This window comes from Schistocerca cancellata, chromosome 9, assembly GCF_023864275.1.
Source record: "Schistocerca cancellata isolate TAMUIC-IGC-003103 chromosome 9, iqSchCanc2.1, whole genome shotgun sequence".
Taxonomy (NCBI): domain Eukaryota; kingdom Metazoa; phylum Arthropoda; class Insecta; order Orthoptera; family Acrididae; genus Schistocerca; species Schistocerca cancellata.
The window spans coordinates 197879774-197900681 of record NC_064634.1 but is presented as its reverse complement, the minus strand read 5'-3'; the positions used below and the strand labels follow the sequence as shown (position 1 = coordinate 197900681).

Below are 20908 nucleotides of genomic sequence, written 5' to 3'. Positions count from 1 at the left end.
TGCTGGGTTAGGCTCGTGATTGTTAGTACGAATTTGTAATAATACCATGTTTTGCTTGTCAGTTAAAGAACCTCCTTATCCTCCAAATAATAATAATTATTCTTCGCATCCAATTCATACATATGCTGTGGTTATTAAATGTTAATGTAACTTTGAAATTGAAATAATTTGTTAATATGGCACTCAGCCATTATTGATATTTATGAGATCATTGTCAGGTATTTCGCTATTATTAATACTTGTCAAACTATTATTGGTCATGGTGATTCCTGAAGTTTTTAAATAGACTTAATTTATGAAATCCCTTCTTACAAGTTATTTAGTAGTTGATAAGACCCAAGCAAACTCCTTTTTATCAAATTCATTCTTAGTAACAATAAGCTTAGCCGCTGCTGCTGCATGCTGCTGCGAATTACTATAAACCACTTGGAAAAGGCAGTCCTCTAAAGAGGTGAGTGCAAAACTTAGGGCCAAAACAGACACACTGACTCACCACAACATGTCATGTACTCTAATCCAGTAAATTCCGTTGGACACGTCAGGTTGAGGGATGAAGTAGTGAAGGCAGCAGAGGATCAAGTAGGTAAAAAGACGAGGGCTAGTAGAAATCCTTGAGTAACAGAAGAAATATTGAATTTAATTGATGAAAGGAGAAAATATAAAAATGCAGTAAATGAAGCAGGCAAAAAGGATTACAAACGTCTCAAAAATGAGATCGACAGGAAGTGCAAAATGGCTAAGCAGGGATGGCTAGAGGACAAATGCAAGGATGTAGAGGCTTATCTTAATAGGGGTAAGATAGATACTGCCTACAGGAAAATTAAAGAGACCTTTGGAGATAAGAGAACCACTTGTATGAACATCAAGAGCTCAGATGGAAACCCAGTTCTAAGCAAAGAAGGGAAGGCAGAAAGGTGGAAGGAGTATATAGAGGGTCTATACAAGGGCGATGTACTTGAGGACAATATTATGGAAATGGAAGAGGATGTAGATGAAGATGAAATGGGAGATACGATACTGCATGAAGAGTTTGACAGAGCACTGAAAGACCTGAGTCAAAACAAGGCCCCTGGAGTAGACAACATTCCATTGGAACTACTGACGGCCTTGGGAGAGCCAGTCCTGACAAAACTCTACCATCTGGTGAGCAAGATGTATGAAACAGGCGAAATACCCTCAGACTTCAAGAAGAATATAATAATTCCAATCCCAAAGAAAGCCGGTGTTGACAGATGTGAAGATTACCGAACAGGAAGTCATTTCTGAAAGTATTTGTATGGAGTGTAGCCATGTATGGAAGCGAAACATGGACGATAAATAGTTTGGACAAGAAGAGAATAGAAGCTTTCGAAATGTGGTGCTACAGAAGAATGATGAAGATTAGATGGGTAGATCACGTAACTAATGAAGAAGTATTGAATAGGATTGGGGAGAAGAGAAGTTTGTGGCACAACTTGACCAGAAGAAGGGTTCGGTTGGTAGGACATGTTCTGAGGCATCAAGGGATCACCAATTTAGTATTGGAGGGCAGCGTGGAGGGTAAAAATCGTAGGGGGAGACCAAGAGATGAATACACTAAGCAGATTCAGAAGGATGTAAGATGCAGTAGGTACTGGGAGATGAAGAAGCTTGCACAGGATAGAGTAGCATGGAGAGCTGCATCAAACCAGTCTCAGGACTGAAGACCACAACAACAACGTCAGGTTCTGTACCACTTGTAAATTCTTATTCAAATACGCAGTCAGATAGCTTATCCGAATGTTAGTTTTAAGTTTTTCATGTAATGATTTGTTGAGGGCTTAAATGACAGTGCAGCTGACACTCATACAACACGCACACAGTGTTATGCAGGTTAGATTCCGATTACTGATAGCTCAGGTTGCTTATCGATTCCATTTTCACAAACGAACATAGGCTTCATTTGTTGTAGTTAAGTTACACTGTATTCTATCCAACCCTTTTTCTGAGTCGTCATGCCTCCTCATAATATATCTGCAAGTCACAAAGTTCCAAAACTGCGTCTATGCATTACACTGTACAAAGAAAAACTCGCTTCCTGCACACCACAGCTATCCACTACTGACTGCCGAATATTCTATGACTCCACAGTGCTGCCATCACAGACACAGATCCCGTTGCGTAACAACTATTTCTCTGACAACAATTCGTCAACTATATCATTTTCCTTTAGAAATATTAACACATCCATTAATACCATCAACAAAATAGCCATCTTACAACCTCTAATTTGCCGGCCGCGGTGGTCTAGCGGTTCTGGCGCTGCAGTCCGGAACCGCGGGACTGCTACGGTCGCAGGTTCGAATCCTGCCTCGGGCATGGGTGTGTGTGATGTCCTTAGGTTAGTTAGGTTTAAGTAGTTCTAAGTTCTAGGGGACTTATGATCTAAGATGTTGAGTCCCATAGTGCTCAGAGCCATTTGAACCATTTGAACCTCTAATTTCGCAAATTCCAAAATTTCAGTAGTATACCTCTCCGTGATTCACAACGCATCTCCTGTAGCGTCTGCCAATGGAGTTTGTTGAGCATCTCCGTAACACTCTCGCCCCAACTATATGAACCCATGACGAAACGCGACGCTCTTGGAGCTTCTCTATCACTTCTATCAACCCTCCTTGTTAAGGATCCCGACAGGTAAACAGTACTCAAGAATCGATGGAACAATCGCCTTATATGCCACTTCATTAATTGATGAATTACATCTCCTTAAGATTCTTTCGAAGAGCTCTCGGTGGCGTCGTGTTGACCCAAAGATATCGTTAGTCACATTTGGAGTGGGGGCGGGAGCCTCGAGATCGGGCCTTGGATCAGTGGAAAAGTCGCTTGGTAGGATGAGTCGCGTTTCTTGTTACACCAGGTCGATAACGATAATAGTGTGTTGGTATGCCGTCATTCAGGCGAACAGATGCCCAAAACCTGTATCGCGTCATGGATGCGGGGCAGTGTTACGGTGTGGGAAACAATAGCCTGGGCTTTTGTAGGACCTGTCCGCCCCCGGTAGCTGAATGGTCAGCGTGACGAATTGTCAATCCTCTGGCCCGGGTTCGATTCCCGGCTGGGTCGGGGAATTTTCTCCGCCCAGGAACTGAGTGTTGTGCCGTCCTCATCATCATCCTTTCATCGTCATCGACTGCAGGTCGCCAAAGTGGCGTCAAATTGAAAGACCTGCACCCGGCGAACGGTCTGCCTGACGAGGGGCCCTAGCCATACGATTAAATAAAGTGGAACCTGAGTCAATAGTCGATGGCATTATGACAGCTAAGGACAGCGTGAATATTGTTGTGGACCACCTGCCTCCCATCATGATTGATGTCTTCCCCGACGGCAATGGCATCTTTCATCAGGATAACTATCCGTGTCCCAAGGCCAGAACCGTGCTACAGTGCTTGGAAGAGTATGATAGTGAACTCACGATGATTCCTTAGTCGCCAAATTCGCCTGATCTGATTCCGGTGGAACATATCTGGGACACTGTTGGCTGCCAGGTCTGCACTCACAAACCAGCGGGCAATAAAATGCGGGAATTCCGTGACATGTACGTAGAAATCTGGTGCCACATATCTCTAGGAACCTATAGAGGAATGTCGAATCGGTGTCATGTACGCAGAATCTCTGCTGTATTGTGTTCAGAAGGTGGTTCAAATGGCTCTGAGCACTATGGGACTTAACATCTGAGGTCATCAGTCCCCTAGAACTTAAAACTACTTAAACCTAACTAACCTAAGGACATCACACACATCCATTCTTGGGGCAGGATTCGAACCTGCGACCGTAGCAGTCGCGCGGTTCCGGACTGAAGCGCCTAGAACCGCTCGACCACCGCGGCCGGCTCAAAAGGTGACCCACATACTATTAAGCAGGGGAACAAAATGTTTTTGCTCTTCATTGTAGATAATGGCTAACTGACGAGCAGGTGCTAAACTGGTGAAATATTTAAACAATATTGTTGGGCGCTCATTTTCTGGTTTCTAATACTGTTCGTCTTCTGGAGGCAGCAGCACATTTGTGAAAGGCATCACTGATGGACTGTTGATCTATTTTTAGTGTCATAGTGTCACTCAATAGTAGCTGAAATGTTATTCATTAGATGTGAAAGTGGAACTCCGTAATATTTTAATCAATCAGGTTGTATCTGGTAGTGAGGTTATTCGATGGTGCTTCGCACCAGTTACCATGTGTGGCCAAGACAGTGAGTTGGCCAAGGCATTGTATATTGAATGCATCTGTCGTTTAGTGTGTGCTGCTATAAGGTGAATGTATGATGGAAATGTGCGTGGGCACACCAGCTCTGTATAGAACAATGCAGCCGTTGATCCTTATTAGCTCTGGTCACCTCTAGGAGCTGCTAAATGTCATTACTGAGAGAGAACTAAGGTAACTGAAAACAGATTGGACACCCAGATTTTCTTTTAAATATAGTTGCGCACATTTTGTTACAAGAAAAATTGCATAATGCAGTTGTTTTATGAGAGATTTTTTGGAGTATTTTGGTTTATATAAAAACGTAAGTAGAACATCCATGGAAAAAAAACTTGGTAAGACATTTGCACTTAACTGGGTACTAAAGTTTAGAAGTAATAACCGCCGGGAATGTGGAGACTAATTTGATGCTAAGTGCTTCAGTATTGTTAGTTACGCGATGTGAACTCAAGCTGTTTACTGTCGTTTGATGGAAGTTTAGAGGTAAGTTGGAAGAAATCTTTCGACCATACAAAGATACAGTTCATAAGAGCTCTAATTATTAAAATAAAAATCACTAATGAAGGAGAACTTCAACTTGGGTGTGTACTCCACTCCATACTAAGTGAAAGGCTCGCCAGTTGCGCAACAATCGAAAACTTTTATCTGAACGAAAAAGCTCTCCTATCTCAAAAACGATATCGAAAGAATTGTAACAAATGTTATCTAAGTGAAGCTGTCGTCAGTTCATTTACAGTACATTATTGTACCTATGTCAACATTTTAATGAATAAAAATGGGCTTTGTTATTACATTGTAACTGGTGGAACGATATGTTTGGAGTAAAACTAATTTTGAAATATTTAAAACTATAGCTAAAAGTTGTGGATGTTGTACTTATTTAAAGTGATACAGTTGTGACATGCTGGTAGGTGTCCATAATTACTATATCGATTTCGAAAGATAATTTACAGGCAAAATAGGCGTGGCGCTAAGATCCATGTCTGTTCCAATGAAAGGTGGTCCTGCTCTTATCAAATTACATTAAAAAATGTAAAACTGCTATTGATATCTTTTCGTCAAGCGGAGATAGTGAACGAAGAAGTGATTAAGTAAGACTAGTTTTTTACTGTTTTATGTTTCGTTCAACTAACAATACACATGATGATCATAAAAGCATACAGACAAATGTTCTTTGTTCCGCCATTAACTGGTGCCAATCTGCAGTATTAGTAGAATAATATGTGATTTGTACAATTGATAAAAAACTTGGAACTATTCAGTTACTGTGATTTTGAAGTCAAGTGCTGGTAGGTGATGCATTCTGTGGATTGCTTCGCTAAAAACGGTATTTATACATTTGCTCATTGTGTTATGGATTGTATAAGCGAAATGGTTGAAGCTACAAATTACACGATTATTTACTTATATCCGTGATTGAAGTAGTGTGTAGTGGAGTAATACCTACGCTTACTTATCGAAACAACTGGATGAAAAACTTTAGAGAGGATTCTAAAACAGTTGAACCAATGGAAAATAATTCTGACCCATCAGGGTACGATGGGATCATCTATAGGAAGACAGTGGAAAATCATAAATAGACTGACATCAGGATATTCGCAGATACGTGTAGCGTGCGGAACTCTGTTCTTACAGAACCGACGTATAACTTCGGTTTGTAAATATCAGTCCCTATCTCAGCTAATCGCAATGAACTCGAAACCTTGGCTTCATATATAAGATCTGAACACAGAGTTAGGAGGTTATCAAATCAACAGATTTATGTGTGTTTCACAAGATGGCGTCTTTTGTGTTGTAGCACTCATCATTCGACTCCGGAACTTTAATGCATTGTATTTTTTCCAGTAGGAAAACTTAGTCCGCATTACGCTTAGAAGATGTGTAATTTTTTGTCCATACACCTGGTGAGACATAGCAGAGAAGGGACGCTCTCAGACGTCCAGTGACACAAATTGTGCAAGCATAGTTGGTTGCAGAAAATGCGTCATAAACTGTTAGCGCATTAAATACATTGACTTGTGGAAGAACACCAGTTAAGATTAATAGTGTGTGAGAATCAATCCTCAGCGATCGGAGATGCCCTCAAGAGGATATATGGGATTTGATGAGTGTCTCGAACTGGCCAGGTATCAATTTTCGATTCTCTGACGCGCGCCAAGAACGTATTATCATAGTGCAATTTCTGTTGAAATTGTGCTTCACTGGCCAAAGATGAGCTTAAAACAATAATGTGGTATTGCCTCTAGTCTCATATTCTGTTAATATTCGCTCACACCATAAACTTGCCCATAGGACCATCAGTATCGTACATTTTAACATGAGTATTGTCCTGTAACTAGATGGGCTGCAGTTGGCTTAATCGATTGGTCTTTTTCTATCTAAAGGTTGAATTACGACCAAAAGTTGTGCGTAAATCTCAGATAAGTTCCTCCTTGGTCGGCATCAACAAAATCATCATCTTCTGAGAAGACAGTACTGTGGTCCATAGATGTGAGTTGACAAGTATGCAGACCGCTCATTGGCAAGCCAAATCATTTAACACTGTCGTTGATATCCACTTCTGGATAAAGACCTATAGGCTTTCCACGCATTATAGTCGTGCTAGACATATTCTTGTTGCTTCTGTATGCTCTAACTTTAGTGCCAGGCTGGAGGGTTTGCCTGCTTCAGTCACACTGAGGGCTATGCCGGCGGTAGCATAGCCACTGGCAGGACCACCCACCCTGTACATTGTTCACGTGTGTGGCCTGACAAAGAGCGTCCCACAAATTAGGGACGGGAGGCTTTGGTTTTTCCCAGGGAGCTCCCTCAGCAATGGTTCAGTAAGTATGATATTAGATTTCCTGAGCTGGGTGCTGGTCAGCGCCTCCAGACCTCTTCTACCAAAAGCTCTGGGCATACTTCAGGGACCATCGTTACTCGCGGTGATTGGACGTTGTGTTGCGGAGAACGGGGGCCTTGGTTTTACCGCTTGGACCACGAGGAAGGCAGACGCCTCTAGAAGAAGAAGAAGAAGAAGAAGAAGGAAAAAGAAGATGTGCTACGTGCTGATGATGTGAATGGATTTTGAGGTAAAAAACAATCTGTAGTTGGCACCTCTGATGACCTGGCGTCTCCTTCTAGCTTTACAGGCTTTGGAAATCTCAGCATTACCTCGGTCGTTGGCATTTAGTACGTCGGTCCACCCCAACTTTAAACGGATGTTGAGGAGTCAGCCCCATGCGGCAAAGCCATTTGGGATATGTGCTACTGACTGTCTCAAGTATCTGGATATATCTGAACTCTGAAAACACAGCCAGGGATGGAACAAATTACCGCCCTGGCCTCTTCAGAGCCCAAAGCGATTTTAAGCTTGTCGCAGTACTAGAAAACTTGTACTACAGATTACGTTCTTACAACTCTCTTTTCTTCGATTTTAAGTACTTACAAGAGTTTTAGCATTGTTTATTCGGATGGATCACAGTAAGAGAGTGTTCTCGCTTGTTCAGCTATGTTACTTGATAGAGCTTTCAAAGTGCACCTTCTGGAACAATTTACAAATTAGAATGCGGGGCTAATTTGTGCCAACATTAAACAAAATTAAAAAGGAACAAAATTCGTTAATTGTTGTAGACTTATATCAACAGCATATTTTTAAATAGTCAATGAAAGAAGGGCCCAGAACCTGAAAATAACTTTTAGCACTCTCTTAGCAATAACAGTGCACTTTCAACAAAGTGTGCTACCAAGGGGAGAGGGGGGGCGGTACTCCATGATCAACGCAAAAATAATTTTAAAAATGTAGATTTAGTTAATTGTTGTTAAATATTACTTACAATATACTTCTTGAAGATATGCTATATTGTAAGCAGCGTTATGAACCTAAAAGTATTGAATATGACATTCACTGTGAAAAATCACGTTTAGTATTGACAAGTAAACATCACGCATTTGACATACTGTACGAAAAGAAAAGCACAATTGTAAGATATCAGGCTCAGCAGTTGATCCTGTGCGAAAATTTGGGCCATAACTCTGAAAGTACGCAGTTGTGTCCTTCTGAACTTACAGCGTTTAAAATACGTGCTCCTCGCTAATTAGCGTAGCGCTATTCTATCATTAACATCGCTGTAGTGTGTTACTTTTTTCGAAATGAAAAGGTGGCACTGTTAAAGTGAAGTAAATTTGCAGGAGTTGTGCTATTCTTCAACTTGACTGCCATGATTAAATTGTAAATCGAAAAATCGGTAACTCTATTTCACAGTAATTCTTCAGTAGCTCAGGTTTATTCATTTTGGTTTTGAGACATACATACAGCAATGTTGTACGTGTATGTACGTGCGGTTAACATACTAGGTCCTCTCTTCGCAAACAAAGTGTTCTCGAACAAGATTCGAAAACACGTTCGGCAGAAGAGACCCCCCCCCCCCTCCTCTTCCCGTCTACATCCCTGCCCTGTGGTTGTCACTCCGCTGCGCAATACTTGGCGCTCGGGCATTAGGCGGCTGCAGTGGGGCGGAGTTTAAAATCTGTACATTCAGAGGATCTTAACTGCTTGCTATCAGCACTGTGGCCCAGATGTTCCCGTAGAATCGATCGCTGGGCCTGATACCTTGCAAGTGTACAGCTTTCCCCTTACAATATGAGGTCGAGTTGGTGATGGTTCCTTGTAAGACTTAAATTTTTGGGTTAAGTTTAATTGAAAAATTTAGAACATTTGCGGAATCTCGTAGAAGACTTCTTTAGAAACAATAAATATTTCATCGAAATTTTAAAATATAAAGTACGTGACCTACTTACAATACTTTCAACAGGTAGGCATACAGTAACCCCACCAACCCCCTTCCTCCATCTCTCCCCCCCCCCCGCGCACACACACACACACACACACACACACACACACACACAATAATGAAAGTAATGTTTCATTTACTATCTTTTCACTGTTCATACAGTAAAACTTCAGCATGAGGCATCGTGTTTTAATTTATTACTTCTTGTTAACTCTATTTGCAAGTGTTTTAATTTATTACTTCTTCATTATTAACTCTATTTGCAACACTTTTTGCAGACAGTATCGACAGATACCACTCAACGCACCTGCAAAATTATACAGGGTGAGTCACTAACTGTTGTCACCAAGAATAGCTCCGAAAGTATGGTAGGAGCTGAGTTTGTGGGACAAAAGTTGCATAGGACAACGGGGGCGGTAATATGACGTTTTTTTTTTTGTTGTTGTTGCTAGCTGAGGCCGCGTCAGAGATATTAAGGTCGACTTTGTTTTGTTTTAAATGGGATGGTACAGTTTAGTATTTAATTTCTGATTGCAGCTGGCGAGACGAATCCAATGTGTAACAGTAAGGTCTTTGAAGGTCAACGAAGGTCACAAAGGTGGCATGAACGTCCATTTACAGAAGGTGTTCAAAGTGATGACCATTGGTAACAATGCAGTGGTGCAGTCTTCTTATCATGGATTGCGTGGTATTCCTTATCACTTCAGCACTCTTCGAAGCACATGCTCTGACAATTCTCTCTCGCATATTTTCAGGTGTGGTTGGAACATCTTTATAAACAATGTCTTTTACGAATCCCCACAAGAAAAACTCCAGAGGCTTCAAGTCTGGCGAACGAGCCGGCCAAGATACATCTCCTCCGCGTCCAGTCCAAGGATTTGGGAATTGTCTCTGTAACTGTACCGGATACCCATCGTGTTGGTACCAAATTCCGTTCCTTGTTCCTGAAGGTATTTCTTGCAATAACAGACGTAATGTTTCTTGCAGGAATGTGGTGTACTTCCTACCATTAAGATTTCCTTCGATGAAGTAGGGGCCTGTAATTCTGTCCTCCAGAACCCACATCATACATTCACCGACCACGTTTTCTGGTGTGCAACTTTCCGCAACCAACATGGATTTTTAGTTGCCCAATAATGCATGTTATACAAATTGACATTTCCATGGTTCGTGAATGTAGCCTCGTCAGTAAATAAAATCAAATTAATAAATGTGTCATCCTTCTCAATCTGAAGTTGAGCCCATCAGCAGAATTCGATGCGACGCATTCAATCCGTACCAGTTAATTCATGGTGGAGACTGATGTGGTAAGTATGATATTTGTGGCGATGAAGAACACGAACAATACTACTCTGGCTCATTCCAGATTCCCTTGCTATTTGACGCGAACTAACACAAGGATCTCGAACCACAGTGGCAAGAGTACCAATTTCCGTTTCCTCGGTAGTAACTTTCCTTTGCCGGATACGTTTCCGATGCGTTAAAGATCCAGTTGTTCTCAATTTATCATACACATCTTTAAATGTACGACGTGTAGGGTGAGGACGTTGAGGATATCTTCCAGCGTATAAGTCTCTAGCTCTCATTGAATTTCGTTGGCAATCTCCGCATATCGACTTGTTCTTCGAAGGAATACATCATTCACATTCGCTTTATTCGACGATACTAGTCTTATCGTTCCTATTAGTGTTTTATTGCGAAACAGTCGAATGGTGTTTACATGTCAACGGCACGTTAGATGGATACGCCGTATTCGGCGAATATTTACTATTTGCACGATATACGAGAGAGAATTGTCAGAGCATGTGCTTCGATAAGTGCTGATGTGATAAGGAATACCACTCAATCCATGATAAGAAGACTGGAGCACTGCATTGATACCAATGGTCATCACTTGGAACACCTTCTGTAAATGGACGTTCATACCACCTTTTTGACCTTCGTTGACCTTCAAAGACTTTACTGTTACACACCACTGGATTCGTCTCGATAGCCGCTATCAGAAAATAAGTACCAAAGTATAACATCCCATTTAAAGAAACAAGGTTACCTTCATATCTCTGAAGCGACCCCACCTACCAACAAAAAATCAACGTCATACATATTATGGCCCCCGTTGTCCCACGCAACATTTGTGCCACAAACGTTTCAGCTGCTATCATACTTTCGGAGTTATTATAGGTGGCAATGGTTAGTGACTCATCCTGTATATTGTACGACACATACTTCAGAAGATATGACGTAATAAACATTGAGTTGCGTGAAAAAGCTAGCTTTCCTTAAAACGGATTGAAAATTTCCCCCACTATTCGAAACTAATGAAACAATGTAATCTTTTGGGTCAGCGAGCGCGGTATTGTGAGGGGTAAAAGGAAGGAGCGAGTACTGTAGCTTCTTTGACACGGATCTCTTGGAAGTTCGCTGAAAGCTATGGAGCCGAAATATCAGGTGAAGAAATAGTTTCTGCAGCTGCACGCTCTAAATCTAATGGATCATTCATTGCGCCGCGAAATCATGAAGAGGCAAATCTGAGAATACTTCGCCATCTAAAAAAATCCGCGAAAAGCCTATACTCGCACTCTGTGTACTATTTCCATAGACTTTCTCACTTTTTTTCCCTCCGTCTTCAGGCCACAAGTGGCCCATCGACCCACCATCCGAGCGCCGCGTCATCCTCAGTTGAGGATGTGGATAGGAGGGGCACACCGCTCTGCCGGTCGTTATGATGGTTTACCGTGACCGGAGCCGCTACTTTTCGGTCGAGTAGCTTCTCAATTGGCATCACGAGGCTGAGTGCACCCCGAAAAATGTCAACAGCGCATGGCGGCCTGGATGGTCACCCATCCAAGAGCCGGCAACGCCCGACAGCGCTCAACTTCGGTGATCGCACGGGAACCGGTGTATCCATTGCGGCAAGGCCGTTGCCAGACTCACCAACACTTCATAAATAATTGATATGATCAAGGACATGGCTATGCCTATGAAACCGTCTTGTAAATATGTTAGATCCCCAGGATGCCCATTAGAATAGACTCCACTGCAAACTTTTATTGCAACGCGTAGCAGCAGTGGACGTGACTGGATCAGTGCGTTTCGCTGTGTTGTGGCCGAGCTGTGCCCTGCCTAATAACGGGTGTGCAGTGAGCGCCGCTCTCCATCCCACACCACTCAGCTCAAAAGGACACGGCTGGCGAGCAGCTTTCGCACCTCAGATAGCATCTCTACTCGCCGGGCATTACAGCACTGCTGGCCCGCCTCTTACATTAAGTCGCCATCCGCTAGCTGCTGCTCCTGCATCACAAGATATCCTCTCATACGAAGGACTTTCTGTGCATCGGATGGTCGACAGTTATCTCACCCAAGTAGTCATACTAACTGCCTCCTTCTTGGGAAACATCTCTCGCCACCTGCTTCATAGTGGTAGTACATCTTTAGAACGCAATACAGGGTGTGTCAAAATTAATAAACGGGTGTTAAGGCATTCTGACATTCATTACATTCAACTTACAATTATAAATACGAGGCGTGTTTTTTAAGTAAGGTCCGATTTGTTGTAGACATTATTAGTTCGCGAGCTTACCGCAACGAGCACGTGCGTCGTGTACCGGCATGCCTCTGGAACGTCTGTGCTCAGTTTCAGCTCTGTAGCTAACCTGTACGGTTCTGTTCTGTGCTTTCAAAATGTTTGAGACTATCAACTCGCCCGCCGCGTGTGAGGCTCGCTCAGTGATACGGTTTTTGTCGGTAAGGAACCTGTCTGCTGCAGGAATTCATCGACAGTGTATGGTGATACTGTTATGAGTGAAATCAAAGTGCGTAAGTGAGTACGAGAATTCAAGACGGCCGTGAGAATGTCCATGATGAGGACCGCTCCGGTCGCCTTTCTTTGATTACAGACGATTTGGTGGCTTCAGTTGAAGCGAGGATTCGTGAGAACAGGCACTTCACAATAACGGGTTCCTCAAAGGAATTTCCTGACGTGTAGAGATCAGTGCTTTACAACATAGTTTCTGAACACCTAAAGCTTAGGAAACTGTGCTCCCATTGGGTCCCGAAACTCCTAACAGAGAACCACAAAAACCAAAGATTTGAGTGTGCGATGAAGTTCTTGACTCGCTATCACGAACAAGGTGACGGCTTCTTGAGTCAGATTGTACCTGGAGACGAAACATGGGTTTCGCATATCACGCCCGAATCGAAGCAAGAGAGCATGGAATGGAGACACACACACTCGCCTATAAAGGTGAAGGCCAGCGCAAAATAGTGGCGTCGGTGTTTTGGGATAGACATGGTGTTTCGTTGGTCTTCCTCATGCAACGAGGAACCACTATCAATGCAGAAGCATACTGCCAAACCCTGAGAAAGATACGCAGAGCGATTCAAAACAAAAGACGCGGCATGCTGACAATTGTACAAAATTGTTAAGGCTTTCGTGGCCACTTGTTGACAAACTGCCTATTTGCTTCTGTCTCGGGTTCTAAGGCCGACGTTCGTTTGATGATTTTACTGACCTCGACTGCATGGATTACCTAAGATCCATAAGAATCAATGTTCCACTAAGACCGATTATTAGCGCACCTGGCTCACCAACGTATAAACTGGCAAAACGCTTGACCTCTCTGCCTCAGCCGCACTTGGGGAAGACCGACACATACATAAATGACTCAGGACATTTCATTGAGAAGCTGAAGAAACTAAAACTTGCACCAAACGACATCCTGGTCAGCTCTGATATTGTTTCTTTGTTTACGAATAGTGCCACTCAGTGACGCTCTGGAGCACATCGGTTCCATTTTCCCGCAAGACATCACAAAGCTCTTCCATGCATGTTTCACCACGAGCTATTTCACGTGGAATGGCAATTTCTACGAACAGCTGGAAGGCGTTGCCATGGGTAGTCCCCTTAGTCCAGTGGTGGCCAACTTCTTCATGGAGCATTTCGAAGCACAGGCACTGGACTCGGCCACTTGTAAACCTAAGGTGTGGTACAAATACGTCGATGATACTTTCGTTGTGTGGAGCCATGGTGAAGAACAGCTCGGTGACTTCCTAAGACACTTGAACAGCCTCCACACCAACATAAAATTCACCATGGAAGTAGAAAAGGACAAAAAAACTACCATTTCTAGATGTGCTGGTCACAAGGGACGGCGAAAACCTGGGACATAGCGTGTACCGAAAACCGACACACACGGACCGATACCTGCACAAACTATTAAACCATCACCAGAGCCAGAAAAGAGGCATGATTCATACGCTCGTAACGCGAGCAGAACGAATAGGTGAGCCGCAGCACCTCAAACGCGAAATGCAACATCTGGAAAGTGTTCTGAGAAGCAATGGGTACTCCACAAATTATATTATAAGTGTAACAGAGCCAAACACTCGACGAAATAAGAAATCAGGAAAAGAAATGTCGGGTGCGGCCTTTCTGCCATACATTCCCAGAGTGACTGATAGAATCGGCCGTATATTGCACAAACACGGCGTAAAGACAATTCTCAAACCGACAGGGAAGATCAAAGAATGTCTTAGATCGGCAAAGGATAAAAGGGACCCACTTGCAATGTCGGGAATATACCGCTCACCATGTACATGCGGAAAAGTTTATGTCGGAATGACTGGACGATCAATCAACACCAGGATCAAAGAACATAAGCGACATTGCAGGTTGGGGCAAGTGGAGAAATCGGCCGTGGCAGAGCACGCACTGAGTGAGACCGACCATGTAATGAAATTCGCCGACACGGATGTTCTGGCTGTAGAGAAGCACTATCACACCCGCTTGTTTAGAGAAGCTGTAGAAATACACAAACACGGGAACAGCTTAACAAGAAACAGGAAAGCCTTAAGGTAAACGGATCCTGGCTTCCCGTACTGCAGCGAACGACCGTCGCAGGTAGCAAGAGGAGAACCGCACCGGAAATGACCTCGGAGAAGCCCTCGGACGTTGGCGCGCCAGGTACATATAGTATGCGGCCGCGAGCTCGGCTCCAGTTCACCACCGGCAATGGAGGGTGAAGCTTTGACAATGCCAGCCACTCGTGCTGGCAAAACGTCAGTAAAATCATCAGACAAACGTCAGCCAAGAACCCGAGACAGAAGCAAATAGGCAGTTTGTCAAAAGAAATTGTCCTTCTCCATGACAATGCAAGGCCTCATACTGTAGGTCAGACCCGCGATTTATTGGACAGTTTTGGCTGGAAAGTTTTAGACCACCCACCCTACAGTCCTGATCTTGCGCCGAGCGATTACCATCTGTTCCTCCACCACAAACAACACCTCATTGGCAACCGTTACAATGATGATGACGACGTGAAGACGGCAGTGAACTCTTGGTTATCGGAGCAGGCGGCAAGTTTTTATGAAGAGGGTATTTTAAAATTAGTTGAGAGGTATGATGTGTGTTTCAACAAATTTTGCAACAATGTCAAAAAATAGAATGAAGTATGTACTTTCTGAAGATAAATTTACTTTTTTTAAAAGTAACCTTTCGTTGTGTGCTTATTTTCAAACGGACCATACTTAAAAACGCGCCTCGTAATACATCAAACGAAAGAGCAACTAAAATAGTTTTACTAGAGGTTGAAAATACCGCTTCAGTTGTAAATTTCTTTTATTATCACGCCTGGCTAGTACACCTCCACCGCCTAGTACACGTGCACCGCGGCGCTCGGGGGCCACAGCACAGTTGCGACACCTGAAGATGGGCTTATGAGAGCTCGAAACCGGTCGTGATAATAAGGGAAATTGACAACTGAAGCGGTATTTTCAACCTCTAGTACAATGCTCACTGTGCGACTGGTCCCGCCGGAGGTACAAGTCCTTCCTCGGGCATGGGTGTGTGTGTTTGTCCTTAGGATGATTTAGGTTAAGTAGTGTGTAAGCTTAGGGACTGCTTAGCAGTTAAGGTCCATAAGATTTCACACACATTTGAACATTTTTTTAACATACAATGCTCAGTTGCGGATGCTCTTCGAACAGGATTGTTTGTTTCTAATAGCTTTGTATAACTGTGGGCATAGGGAAGAGTATGGAACGACCAAGAATGACTGCAGAACGTGTTGAACGAGTGAGGGTGTCCCACGCTTTGCCCCAAGCAATCAGTTGGGGAAGCTAGTTGTATATTAGCAGTTCCAGTGGTGTCTGTCTGGGGACTTTCAAGGAGACGCTTACAACTGCGTCCTCATCGGTTGCAGTTATTACAAGCTCTAATGACTACAGACTACGGATTACATGCCAACTTCGCCCGCATCTCGTGGTCGTGCGGTAGCGTTCTCGCTTTCCACGCCCGGGTTCCCGGGTTCGATTCCCGGCGGGGTCAGGTATTTCCTCTGCCTCGTGATGGCTGGGTGTTGTGTGCTGTCCTTAGGTTAGTTAGGTTTAAGTAGTTCTAAGTTCTAGGGGACTGATGACCATCGCTGTTAAGTCCCATAGTGCTCAGAGCCATTTTTTGAACATGCCAACTTTGCAAACGAAATGTTGATACAAGGCGATGAAGATTTTCTTTCTTTAGTGATGAAACGACATTTCACCTAAGTGGACATGTGCGCGCACACACACAATGTGCGCATCTGGGGGGGGGGGGGGCGTCAACAAATCCCCACGAGATATATAGTTGCAATGACACTCCCCTAAATTCAATGCCTTTTGTGCCATAACCCAGCGGGAAGTTTACGGACATTTCTTTTTCGGAGAAGCAACTGTAACTGGTGTTTCTTATCTTGCTTCGCTGGAACTATGGCTCCTTCCTCAATCGGAAGGACTGAACCATAGAATTTTATTCGGCAGTGAGATGGTGCGTGCCTCTGTGGCATAACTCAGTATGCAACTAGTTAAACCACTACATACCCGACCGCTGGATTCTCGCCAAGGGGCCAGATGACAGAGATTGTTTTGCGTGACCACGTTCACACACGATCTGACGCATCCGATTTTTACTTTTGGTGGTTCATAAAGGATTAGATGTGCCTTCGCTACCAGCTGATGTACATGAATTTGCTGCAACAATATTTCCAGACATACTAATCAAGGTTTGGAGAGAAATCACCTATCGACTCTATGTGTGACGAATGGTGCTTGCATTGAACACTTGTAAGAAAAACTGAGTTGCTCTTTCATTTGATGTGTTATTTATAATTTAAGTTCAGTGTAATAAATGCTACAAAGCCTTAAAACCCATATATTCATTTTGAAACAGCCTGTACAACAGTAGTTTTGCGTGCAAAGGATTCGGCAAGGCCTTTGTAAGTTTCCGTAAATATATGGCACCAGACGCCTACGCACAGGTCACTTGGGTCCTGTAAGTCACGGGCCTATGGTCTGTAGTCGTATCTGGACATGGCTATCGCCCTGACGTAACAAGAAATGAGATGCATTCCACCAGGAAAAACGTTTCCATTGATCCACAGTGGAATCTCAGTAACCCAGTACACACTGAAATCGTAGCTGACGACGATGTCGGTTCAACATGGATACACGTCGCAGTCGTCTGGAGACCAACAACTTACGCTGAACGGATTGCTCCAACACTTGTGAAAGCACCAGCATTTTGCTCTGTCGTCAGAAGTGCCACAGACAGTGTAACTCTTACGTCGTTTATACACTCCTGTAAATGGAAAAAAGAACAAATTGACACCGGTGTGTCAGACCCACCATACTTGCTCCGGACACTGCGAGAGGGCTGTACAAGCAATGATCACACGCACGGCACAGCGGACACACCAGGAACCGCGGTGTTGGCCGTCGAATGGCGCTAGCTGCGCAGCATTTGTGCACCGCCGCCGTCAGTGTCAGCCAGTTTGCCGTGGCATACGGAGCTCCATCGCAGTCTTCAACACTGGTAGCATGCCGCGACAGCGTGGACGTGAACCGTATGTGCAGTTGACGGACTTTGAGCGAGGGCGTATAGTGGGCATGCGGGAGGCCGGGTGGACGTACCGCCGAATTGCTCAACACGTGGGGCGTGAGGTCTCCACAGTACATCGATGTTGTCGCCAGTGGTCGGCGGAAGGTGCACGTGCCCGTCGACCTGGGACCGGACCGCAGCGACGCACGGATGCATGCCAAGACCGTAGGATCCTACGCAGTGCCGTAGGGGACCGCACCGCCACTTCCCAGCAAATTAGGGACACTGTTGCTCCTGGGGTATCGGCGAGGACCATTCGCAACCGTCTCCATGAAGCTGGGCTACGGTCCCGCACACCGTTAGGCCGTCTTCCGCTCACGCCCCAACATCGTGCAGCCCGCCTCCAGTGGTGTCGCGACAGGCGTGAATGGAGGGACGAATGGAGACGTGTCGTCTTCAGCGATGAGAGTCGCTTCTGCCTTGGTGCCAATGATGGTCGTATGCGTGTTTGGCGCCGTGCAGGTGAGCGCCACAATCAGGACTGCATACGACCGAGGCACACAGGGCCAACACCCGGCATCATGGTGTGGGGAGCGATCTCCTACACTGGCCGTACACCACTGGTGATCGTCGAGGGGACACTGAATAGTGCACGGTACATCCAAACCGTCATCGAACCCATCGTTCTACCATTCCTAGACCGGCAAGGGAACTTGCTGTTCCAACAGGACAATGCACGTCCGCATGTATCCCGTGCCACCCAACGTGCTCTAGAAGGTGTAAGTCAACTACCCTGGCCAGCAAGATCTCCGGATCTGTCCCCCATTGAGCATGTTTGGGACTGGATGAAGCGTCGTCTCACGCGGTCTGCACGTCCAGCACGAACGCTGGTCCAACTGAGGCGCCAGGTGGAAATGGCATGGCAAGCCGTTCCACAGGACTACATCCAGCATCTCTACGATCGTCTCCATGGGAGAATAGCAGCCTGCATTGCTGCGAAAGGTGGATATACACTGTACTAGTGCCGACATTGTGCATGCTCTGTTGCCTGTGTCTATGTGCCTGTGGTTCTGTCAGTGTGATCATGTGATGTATCTGACCCCAGGAATGTGTCAATAAAGTTGCCCCTTCCTGGGACTATGAATTGACGGTGTTCTTATTTCAATTTCCAGGAGTGTATTATGCAACTGTGTAGCTGCACTTATGGAGTGTGTATCCTGTGTCATTGATTTGTGACAGGAAATTTAGAGTTTTGTAATGTATATATGAAAAAAGCAAATGATTTGTTAAAATAATAAATTTTATATGTGTATGTTTATAAGAAAGACAGTGCTTATTCAAAGCTGGTTCATGCTTAGGGCACTTGTATTGTAAAATGTAAAAGATGTAGTGAGGTCCCTCCGCAAAGGAAGTGGCATGGCGCGATGTAAAAGGTGGTTTTGGCGGTCGAACTGAGCGGCTCCTTGGTGGGAACCGTGCCCAGTTAGTGGCCTGCCGTAGCACGGTACACTTCGACGGTGCCTAGAGAGGGAATTGGGAGCTGCTTTGCAAGGAATTTTTTCTCGGATGTGGATCTGGCTGGGTATTCTCGTCAAAAAGGAATGGCTGTAATACGTTGAAAATTCGACACCAAGAAGAGATTTTATAGAGCATTCGAACCTCAAGAGCCGTGAGTACAGTTACCACCATGTCGCTTGTCAGCAAAACTTCGACACTGCTTCACAAGCTTCATACATCCTGATACGTATATGGGCATGGACCAATTAATTTGTGTGAGTGGTTTTAATAATAATCCAAATGCTATAAATCTGTGTTCGGAACCGTATCTTCTATCCTGATCACCAGCCCTTGCAGGGCCCTCTCCTTAGTGCTACTAAAATCGAGTATCCTGTTTTCAATGAACTATTATTGTTTTCAAATGTTCTAAAGTGGTATCTTTTTGTTTGTCAAATGTGAAATGAATAGCAAAAGTTAAAGCTAAAATCACAAAAGTGAAATCAGATAGGATTTTGCTGGAGTACTCTCAGTTTTTGCAAATTATAGTTTTGCAAGAATACAGAGCCAAATTGTATAAATGTTGTTGTCTAAAATACCTGCTTCACAGGTGGTAAAAAGGAGACAAATAAGTTTAGCTTGTCTTAAAATTATAGTGGTGTCTTGACTCCTATAATGAAAGATTCCTTTTTTTAAGTTAATTGAGCTCAGTGTTGATTTTTTGCCTTGCAAAGTAGATCATATACTACTCCAAGTGAAGTTAAGGTGTAGCTTGGTTTGAATTAGTCTTTTCTACTGAAATAATCATAGAACTTGACTAGAGACATTATGCTAGTTTATGGGTCCCCATCACATTCTTCTCATATTAGAAAGATAACTGAACTATTACTGCTGCTAAGGAAATTGGAGTATAAACAGTGTAATGATGATATTAATTATCTTTATTTGCGGTTTTACATGTCACTTAAGACAGAAGTCCCTCAACTATATGAAGATGGTATCTGTTCTTTCTGACATGTCCTAAAGAACAGATACCATCCTCATATAGTTAAGCCTAACCACCCATTGACCTTCTGTGCGGATCAACACGCATTGTCCTTGCTCTTACGGGACTCAGTAAGACTTTCTGCCGCGAGTAATGAGTGTAATGGGCAGGGGCACTACGAATGTAGTGTGTGGGCGTTAAGTTGGGAATGTGGGTCTCACGGGTAGCGTGCAATGGATAAATCCCTGCAGTCGCACTTTCGTCTGTGCCCTCGGTGGCTCAGGTGGATAGAGCGTCTGCCTTGTAAGTAGGAGATCCCGGGTTGGAGTCCCGGTCGGGGCACATATTTTCAACTGCCCCCGTTGATGTATATCAACGCCTGTCGACAACTTAGGGTATTGATTTAATTATCATTTCATAAGTCCCTCATGGCCAAATTTAGTTCGGCACTTTAGCAGTAACATTTCAGTATTGGTTTCAGTAAAGATCTTGAGTGTAGCTGTTATTAGTATGAGTTTAGTGTAAATTTGCTTTCCATAATAACTAGTGTGTGCGTTATTGCTACACACAGCTCAGGGTACCCTATGTCGG

The 20908-nt window shown here is 44.0% G+C and overlaps 1 non-coding gene across 1 annotated transcript; it reads left to right on the top strand.

Annotated features, from left to right (window-relative positions):
• The first annotated feature begins 20584 nt into the window (after nt 1-20584).
• On the top strand, nt 20585-20659 carry Trnat-ugu (transfer RNA threonine (anticodon UGU)). Its single transcript has one exon. It is a non-coding gene; the product is annotated as a tRNA-Thr (tRNA).
• The last annotated feature ends 249 nt before the right edge of the window (nt 20660-20908 follow it).